General features: G+C 38.8%; 1 pseudogene; it reads left to right on the top strand.

Annotated features, from left to right (window-relative positions):
* Positions 1-2,109: 2,109 nt before the first annotated feature.
* The window catches only part of LOC123846937 (actin-related protein T2-like), a 71,427-nt pseudogene continuing 64,809 nt past the window's right edge, over positions 2,110-8,727 (top strand).

The raw sequence follows: 8,727 nt of genomic DNA, 5'->3' as shown, positions 1-8,727 counted from the left end.
TCAGTGATTATGTTACTCTATTTTTTAGAGTTATTTTGCATTGTTTCCTCTAGGATTTACCACATATACATCTTAATGTAAGTGAATCTACTTCAGATTCATAATAACCTAATTTAAGTGAGATTTAGGATTGTTATTCACATAATACTTTAACCCTCTATTTTGCTATTATTGTTATACATATTATGTCTATGCATTAAAACCCAACTTTATATTGTTTTAATGATTACTTTGTAAAACATTATGTGTATTAAAGAAGCTAAGAGAAGAAATAACGACAAATTTGTATTTAGGGATTTTGTTATATTTGCTTTTTTATTTACCAATTCTAGTTCTCAATATAGGTTTTTATGGATTCAAATTACCATCTAGTGTCACTTCCTTATTTCATACAAATTTGCTCTCACTTACCTATTCATGTTATTATTGTCAGATATATTACATTCCAATATGTTATACACCCAGCACTACATAGATAGATAGATATAGATATATAATTATATAATTACTTTGCTGGTGCTCTTTGTTTTATTATGTGGATTTGAATTACTGTCTGGGATCATTTGTTTTTAAACTGAAGAACTTTCCTTAGTATTTGTTTTAAAGCATGTTCACTATGAAAGGATTCTGTTTTTGCTTATTTTAGAATGCCATACCTCATTTTGATTTTTGAAAGATGATTTTGCTGAATAAAAGTTTCTTGATTGCCACTTTTCCCCCTTCTATTAGCTTTTTAAATATGTCATCCCACTGTCTTCTGGCATCTGTTATTTTTTTAAAGGTTTTATTTACTTATTTGACAGAGAGATAGCGAGCACAAGCAGGGGGAGCAGCAGGCAGAGGGAGAGGGAGAAGCAGGCTCCCGGCCGAGCAGGTAGCCCAATGTGGGGCTCGATCTCAAGACCCTGGGATCATGACCTGAGTTGAAAGCAGATGCTTAATGACTGAGCCACCCAGGTGCCCTGGCATCTGTTATTTTTAAAAAGTCAGGTGTTAAACTTATTGACGTTCCCTTGTATGCAATGAGTTATTTTCTTTCCTGTTTTCAAGATTTCCTCTTCTCTTTGTGTTTATCCTTTGTGGACTTTCTTTATCCTTTTGGATGTATAGATAAATGCTTTCCAGAAAATTTTAGAAGTTTTTAACCATTATTTATTTGAATATTTTTTCTACTCCATTCTTCCTTTCCTCTCATTTTGTCATTCCTAATATGTATAAATTGGTTCATTTAATGATGTCCCATATTTCTCTGAGACTTTGTTTATTTTTCCTTTTTCTCTGTTCTTTATGTTGTATAATCTGTATTGATCTAACTGCATGTTTACTGACTCTTCTGCTAGCTCAAATGAACTCTTGCACCCTTCCAGTAAATTTTTCAGTTTGGTTATTGTTCAACTCCAGAATTTAAATTCAGTTCTTTGTTATAATTTCTCTTTATTGATATTATACATTTGATGAGATATTGATATTATAGCTACTTTTATTTTTTAACCATTATTTTCTTTAGTTAATTTAACATATTTGATGTTGCTCTTCAGGGAGCTCAGCCTTGGGCATATACACAGTAACTGTGATTATAATAGTTGAGCAGGGCTCATTTTGACCATTTTTTTCCTTGATTTCTCTGTTAATCTATGCCTCATTTGTTATCAATTGCAGCTGTTAGGCTCCACTGATTTACCTATTTTTTCAGTAATTCTTTAGGGTATACATTGCTTCACAATCTAATCCAAACAACTTCAGGAATAAGCAGAATTTTAAGCCAGTCTTTGAGGTTTGTTCTAACTTCAGGAGGCCTCTTCTTCTCTGGCTCTTTACCGGTTTTCTCTCATGAACTACCTGGCCTATGGTCTAGCTTTTTGCTATTAATTAAGAAAAGTCATATTTGAGTGCCCTTAGACTTGAACTTCTTTGCATTCTGTTCACATAAAGTCAGTTCATTTGGGTAGGTATAGGTATTTTTAGCTTTCGTTTCTTATGAAATTCCTTTATACCTGTGAAAATTTGCTGAACCACTACACTGGGCTGGGGAAAAGGTTTTAGCCCCTAGCTTTCTTGGCTCACTTCTCCTGGTGTGGACTCTCTGCCCTAAAAGTGAAGTGGTAGAGCATGATTGAGAATAGTATTTCTCAGCCTGATGCACCTGAAGTAGATCCTTCATTTAATGAATGGTGCCTGGTTGGAGTAAGAGAGCCCCTGATCTTTTGGCTACACTCACAAGGAATTTAGCCTCTTCCACTGAGATGGAAGGTATTTGAAATGTGGAAGCTTACTCCACCCAATGAGAATTTATACATTTGATTGTGCACTAAATGTTTTAGAAGTCCCATCTTCTTGACCATTCCCACTGGATTGGTGCTTTTGTTGAGCTAACCTGCAGACAAGGGAAACTGAGACTCAGGCCATTGTTGAAATACCACAGATTCCACTTGCTCTTAGAAAGTTTTAGTTAATTTTCTTGGATATTCGTTTGTTTGCTGCATGAACATATGACAGTTTCCAGAGACTTTAGATTAATTAAAAAAAAAAAAACAGATTTCGACATTTTGCTTGTTTCACTGAGGATTGGGTCCAGTGAGATCCTTACAATGCCATCTCAGAAGTACAGCTAGAAGATGACATGATTTTAACATTATCAATCTTTATAAGCTTTATGTCATTTTTTCTAGCTCTTAGATTTTATAGAACACTGTGTATGTAGGTATTAAAATATAATTCTTTAGTGTATTTATTAGTTTCTCAAGTTAATATGAATTTTCCCATTACCTTCTTTGAGAAAATTCGAGAACATAATAAGAGCCCTCCATTCTATCGTTTGATTATATGAACACAAAAAATAGAATCGAGTATTTAATGTATGCAATTCTCGGTGCTATGTAGTGATTGATAGAGGTATAAGCTATGACTTCTGCTCTTGTGGTGGTTAATTTTGTATCACCTTGACCTGCCTTGGGGGCCCAAATTAAACATTATTTCTGTGTGTGTCTGTAAGGGCTTTACTGGGTGAGATGAACATTTGATTTGATGGACTCAATAAAGAAGATTGCACTTTGCAATGTGGGAAGGCATTATCAATCCACTGAGAGCCCGAATAGTACAAAAATCAAAGGAAGGAGGAATTTGTCTCTTTTTTCTTGCCTCACTATTTGAGCTGGGGCATATCATAATGTCTGCTCCTGCTCTTGGACTGGGCTCTTGGTACTTCAGGGCTTTGGACTCAGAATGAATTAAACCATTGGTGTTCCTGGGTCTTCAGCTTGTAGATGGCAGATAAATTATGAGACATCTCAGTCCCCATAATCATGTGAACCAATTCCTCATAACAAATCTCCTTTTATCTATCTATCTATATATCTACATCTATCTCTCTGTAATTTTTATTGGTTCTTATTAATCTCTGGAGAACCCTAATAAAGACTTTAGTACCAAAAATGGCCCTAGAGAAAGAGAATTTTAAAGATAAGTTTTCTAAATTGGTCTTAGGATTTCTAAAATTGGCTCTTTAATATAATTAGTTTTGAAAATACTGATATCCCTATTTCCAGTAGTAAAGAGAGTACTGAAAACCCATGGTGTAAACTGTTTATAGAGACATGCAAAATATCTGCATTGGAGGGGCGCCTGGGTGGCATCTGCCTTTGGCTCAGGTCATGATCCCAGGGCCTTGGGATGGGGCTCCACATCGGGTTCCCTGCTCGGCGGGAAACCTGCTTCTCCCTCTCCCACTCCCCCTGCTTGTGTTCCTGCTCTCGCTGTCTCTCTCTCTGTCAAATAAATAAATAAAATCTTTTAAAAAATCTGCATTGGATACACCTAATCAACTATTTACAAGAATCAAAGAGCAAGGTGATTCTGTATATACTTTTGAATATTTTTTTGAACACTAGCAAATATAATAACATTGGTAGTTTGCTCCTAATTTCCCTTGACAAAGTGGCGAAGGTAAAAGATGAGCTCAGGGTTTCAAATCCCCAGCTCAGGTACCATATAAATGACCTAAGAGCTTCTAAGTGTACCCTGAAGGAGACCTTTATTTCCTGTAGCTGCAGGGCTGAAATTGCTGAAAATCAAACATAGAACCTCATACTGCAACTGACTGAATTACATTGCAGTTTGAACTTCCAGTCTCATAAAGTGTCTACTGTTAAATTGAGGACATTGATTAGGAAACAATGGGATCTAAGTTGGGATAACGACAAGTGGGCAAAACCTATTGAAGCTGGGGACATTAAGCTCCTAAACTTTGATGATACTTTACCTGTAGAAGAGTTCTCTCCAATTGCCAGTGAGATTGGCCATCTTAACTCAAGCAGAAGTGACTTCCCCACTCCCACTGGCAGCAGTATCCCCATCCCAAGTGATATTGGCCTCTTTACCCAAAGTGATATCAACCTTTTCATCTCAATCTGATTAGATTAATGTGGCATTGCATGTGGAAACTGTAATGGCTTTACCTAAGGGAGTTGTCATGCAAGATAATGCTGATTCTTCTTAGGACCAAACTCTACCATCCCTCTTGGTTTCTATAACTATAGCTAGACTCAAATCCCATCAGGCACCTAAAGATAAGATCCAGCAAGCCCTTAAATGTGACCCATAAGGAGGTGTACTACACCCCAAAAGAACTACTTGCAGTTTCTAATGTGCAGACAGAAATCTGGTGAACATGTTTGAGAATAGATACTAAGAATGTGGAATCATGATGAAAGGAACATAAAGTTGGATCAGGTAGAATTCTTGACATGAGCTTACTAACAAAAGGTTCTGCATTTAATGTTGCATCTGTATAGTTAGAAAGAACCCTAATGGTTTTTTGTTTGGTTGGCTGAAACATGAACCAAAAGGAGACCCACCATGAGCAAATTGGAAACGACAGATATGTTTTGGTTTAATATAGTAGTTGGGAGTCAAAGGCTTAAGGGGATTGGAATTTGAGAAAGGATTTGTCAACAAAGAGTTATCCACACCGGGAGGATCCAGATTATATACCTTTTACCAACACTATGAGAAATAAATTTGTGATGGGAAATAGGCATCCCTGAAGAGCTCTGGGATCATTTCTTTTTAATGTAGGACAGACTGCACAGTAGGAACTGCAGTCACTGAATTGAGAAACCAGAATGCAATGCAAGAGTTCTTGGAGTGACTTCAGCAAAATGGTGCTGTAAGAATTTCTACCCCTTGCCCTTCTCCCCAAAACATTAATTTGAGCAACTGTGTGTATATAAAAATACCTTCACAAGAGTGAAGGGCTGCATTTGAGGGATAACAACAACTGGATGAAGACCAGAAATAAGAAAAAGACACATTGAGAATGTTAGAAAAGATAGAACTCCTATTACTCCTCCTCCAAGCCTGGGCAGCCCAGCATGGAGGCACATTCCTCATGAGAGAAGGAGAGTAAAATGACCACCTGACTTCACTGTGGATTAAAGGGACTGCCCACCCCAAAACCAGGTCAAATCTTGCCATCCTAAGTGGCTACCTGTGGGCTCCCACAAACCCAGGGCCCAGGCCCACACTAGAACCTGTAGGCTCTGGTGGCCACAAAGGGATCCTTGGCTCCAGGCTCCTGGCAGGCTTTTATGAACCCAGACCCTGGCTCATATTGGTGCCTGCCTACTTCAGCAGCCTAGGAAGCTTCTATGACCCCAGGCAGCTTCCATGGCAGGGTTCATCATGGGTTTTAAGGCCCCAGGCTCACCCTGGCATTTGCTGGCTCAAGAAACCTGAGGCATATCCCATAGCAGTTGGTTCCCTTCAGGATCCTGGAAATTCAGGCGCCCATCTCATCCAGTCACCTGCTGGCTTAACATAAGACTTAATGTAAGACTGCATGTGAAATCCAAAACTGTAAAACTACTAAAAGATATCATAGGTAATCAGCTATATAACATTGGACCTGGGGATGAGTTTTTGGATATGACACCAAAATCACAAGCAACACAAACAAATATAAACAATTAGGGCTACATCAAACTAAAAAGTTTTTGCATAGAGAAATAAACAGTCAGCAAAATAAAAAGCTGTTCTACAGAATGGGGGAAAATTTGTGCAAATCATATATCTGATGAGGGGTTAATATCCAAAATATATAGGGAACTCATACAACTCAATAGCAAAATAACAAGCAGACCAATTTAAAAATGGGCAAAGGACTTGAATACACATTTTTCCAAAGACATGCAAATGGACAATGAGTACATGAAAAGATGCTCAACAATGCTTTCATCAGCATTATCCTAACCCATTTACTGATTGACCTGAAAAGACACTAGTTTTGAGTAAGGCCCAGAAGAGAAGGCTCTGCAACTAGTCGAGGGTGCTGCTGCTGTGCAAACTGCTCTGCCACTTGAATTATATGATACCACAGGTCAAATGGTGCTTGAGGTATCAGTTTCAGATAGGGATGCTCTTTGGAGCTTTTGGCAGGCCCTTATAGGTGAACCACAGTGCAAGCTTGTAGGATTTTGGAGCAAGGCCTTGCCATCATCTGCAGGTAACTATTTTCTTTATTATAAACAGTTCTTGGGGCACCTGGGTGGCTCAGTCATTAAGCGTCTGCCTTTGGCTCAGGTCATGATCCCAGGGTCCTGGGATTGAGCCCCATATCGGGCTCCCTGCTCAGCAGGAAGCCTGCTTCTCCCTCTCCCACTCCCCTTGCTTGGGTTCCCTCTCTTGCTGTGTCTCTCTCTGTCAAATAAATAAATAAAATTGTTAAAAAATAAAAAATAAAAAAATATATAAATAGTTCTTGGCATATTACTGGGCTTTAGTAGATCCTGAATACTTAACCATGAGCCACCTGAATTGCCCATCATGAACTGGGTAAGCCTACCAAGCCATAAAGTTGGGCTTGCCCAGCAGCACTCCATCATCAAATGGAGATAATACACACATATCAGGCCCAAGTAGGCTCTAAAGGCAAATTAAGTTACATGAAGAAGTATCCAGAATGCCCATGGTCCCCATTCCTGCTACACTGCCTTCTCTCTCCCAGCTTGAACTTACGGTCTCATGGTAAGTTCCCTATAATGAGTTGACAGAGAAAGAGAAGATTCAGGCCTAGTTTACAGATCACCCTGCATGATATAGAGGTACCACCTAAAGGTGGACAGCTGCAGCACTACAGCCCCTCTCTGGGACATCTTTGAAAGATAACAGTAAAGAGAAATCCTCCCAGTGTGCAGAACTTGAGCAGTATACCTGGTTGTTCACTTTGCCTAGAAGTAGAAATGAACAGGCATACATTCATGAGCCATGTCCAATGATTTGGCTATATGGTTAGGGCTTTGGAAGGAACATGATTGGACAATTGGCAAGGAAATTTGGGGAAGAGGTATATGGTTAAACCTCTCTGAATAAGCAATAAACATGAAAATATTTGTGTCCCATGGGACTGCTCACTAAAGGTTGACCTCAGTCAAAGAAGATTTAAATAAGCAAGTGGATAGGATGACCCATTATTTGGATACAAGTCAGCTTCTTTCCCTGGCCACTCATATCGTTACCTGGTTGGTGAACAAATTGGCCATAGTGGCAGTTATGGAAGTTACTCATGGGCTTAAAAACATAGACTTCTATTAACAAGCTTGCCTATGGCTACTGTTGAGTGCCCAATATGCTGGCAACAGAAACAAATACTGATTTTCCTGTATGGCTCCATTCCCTAGGGTATCAGTCAGTACCTGCTAGTGTATTAATCACATTGGATTCCTTTCATCATGGATGAGACAGCATTTTTTTGTTCTTAACGGAATAGATATTTACTGTGGATATGGATCTGCCTTCCATGCATGCACTGATTTTGCCAAAACTATCATCAATGGGCTTATAGAATGCTTTGTTCACTCTCATGTTTCTGAACTCACTTTATAGCAAAATAAGTACAACAATGGGTCCTTGCTCATAAAACTAATTTTTACATGTTCCCCACCATCCTGAAACAGCTGGCTTGACAGAATGGTGGAATGGCCTTTTGAAGACTTGTTACAGTGCTAGCATGGTGGCAATACCTTGCAGGGCTAGGGAACGGTTCTCCATAGGCTTTTTATGCTCTGGATCAATATCCAATATATTTGCTACCCATTTACTACCATTTATTTAATAGCCAGATTTCATGGATCCAGGAACCAATGGCTAGAAGTGGGTGTGGCACCAATCACTATTACTCTTAGTGATGCACTAGCAAAATATTTGCTTCCTGCTTCCATAACTTTATGCTCAGCTAGCCTAAAGATCTTTGTTCCAGAGGGATAAATGCTCCCACCAGGAGACAGAACAAAGATTCCTTTGAACTGGAAGTTAAGACTGCCATTCAGCACCTTTGACATTCTCATGCCTCTGAATCAAGAGGTAAAGAAAGAAAGGTGTTACAGGGTTGTCTGGGGTGATTAATCCTATCCAGGGGAAATTGGATTACTACTCTACAGTGAAGACAATAAATAGTATGTCAGGAATAAAGGAGATCCATTAGAGTGCTTTAATGTTACTGTAATCTGTGATTAAGGATAATAGAAAACTACAACAATCCAATCTAGGCAGGTCTAGTTATGGTCCAGACCCTTCAAGAATTAGTTTGAGTCATCCTACCAGATAAAGAACCACAACCAGTTGAAGTGAGGTGCTTGCTGAAGGCAAAGGAGATACAGAATGGGCAGTGGAAGAAGGTATTTATAAACAACCACATAACTAGTTACAGAAAATAGTATTGTAATTGTCATGGGT

The sequence above is a fragment of the Mirounga angustirostris genome, unplaced genomic scaffold, assembly GCF_029215605.1.
Source record: "Mirounga angustirostris isolate CCGP_5_RB_7025 unplaced genomic scaffold, mMirAng1.0.hap1 SCAF_11, whole genome shotgun sequence".
In the NCBI taxonomy this organism is placed as follows: domain Eukaryota; kingdom Metazoa; phylum Chordata; class Mammalia; order Carnivora; family Phocidae; genus Mirounga; species Mirounga angustirostris.
The sequence above is the reverse complement of the archived record's forward strand: the minus strand, read 5'-3'. Positions and strand labels throughout refer to the sequence as shown.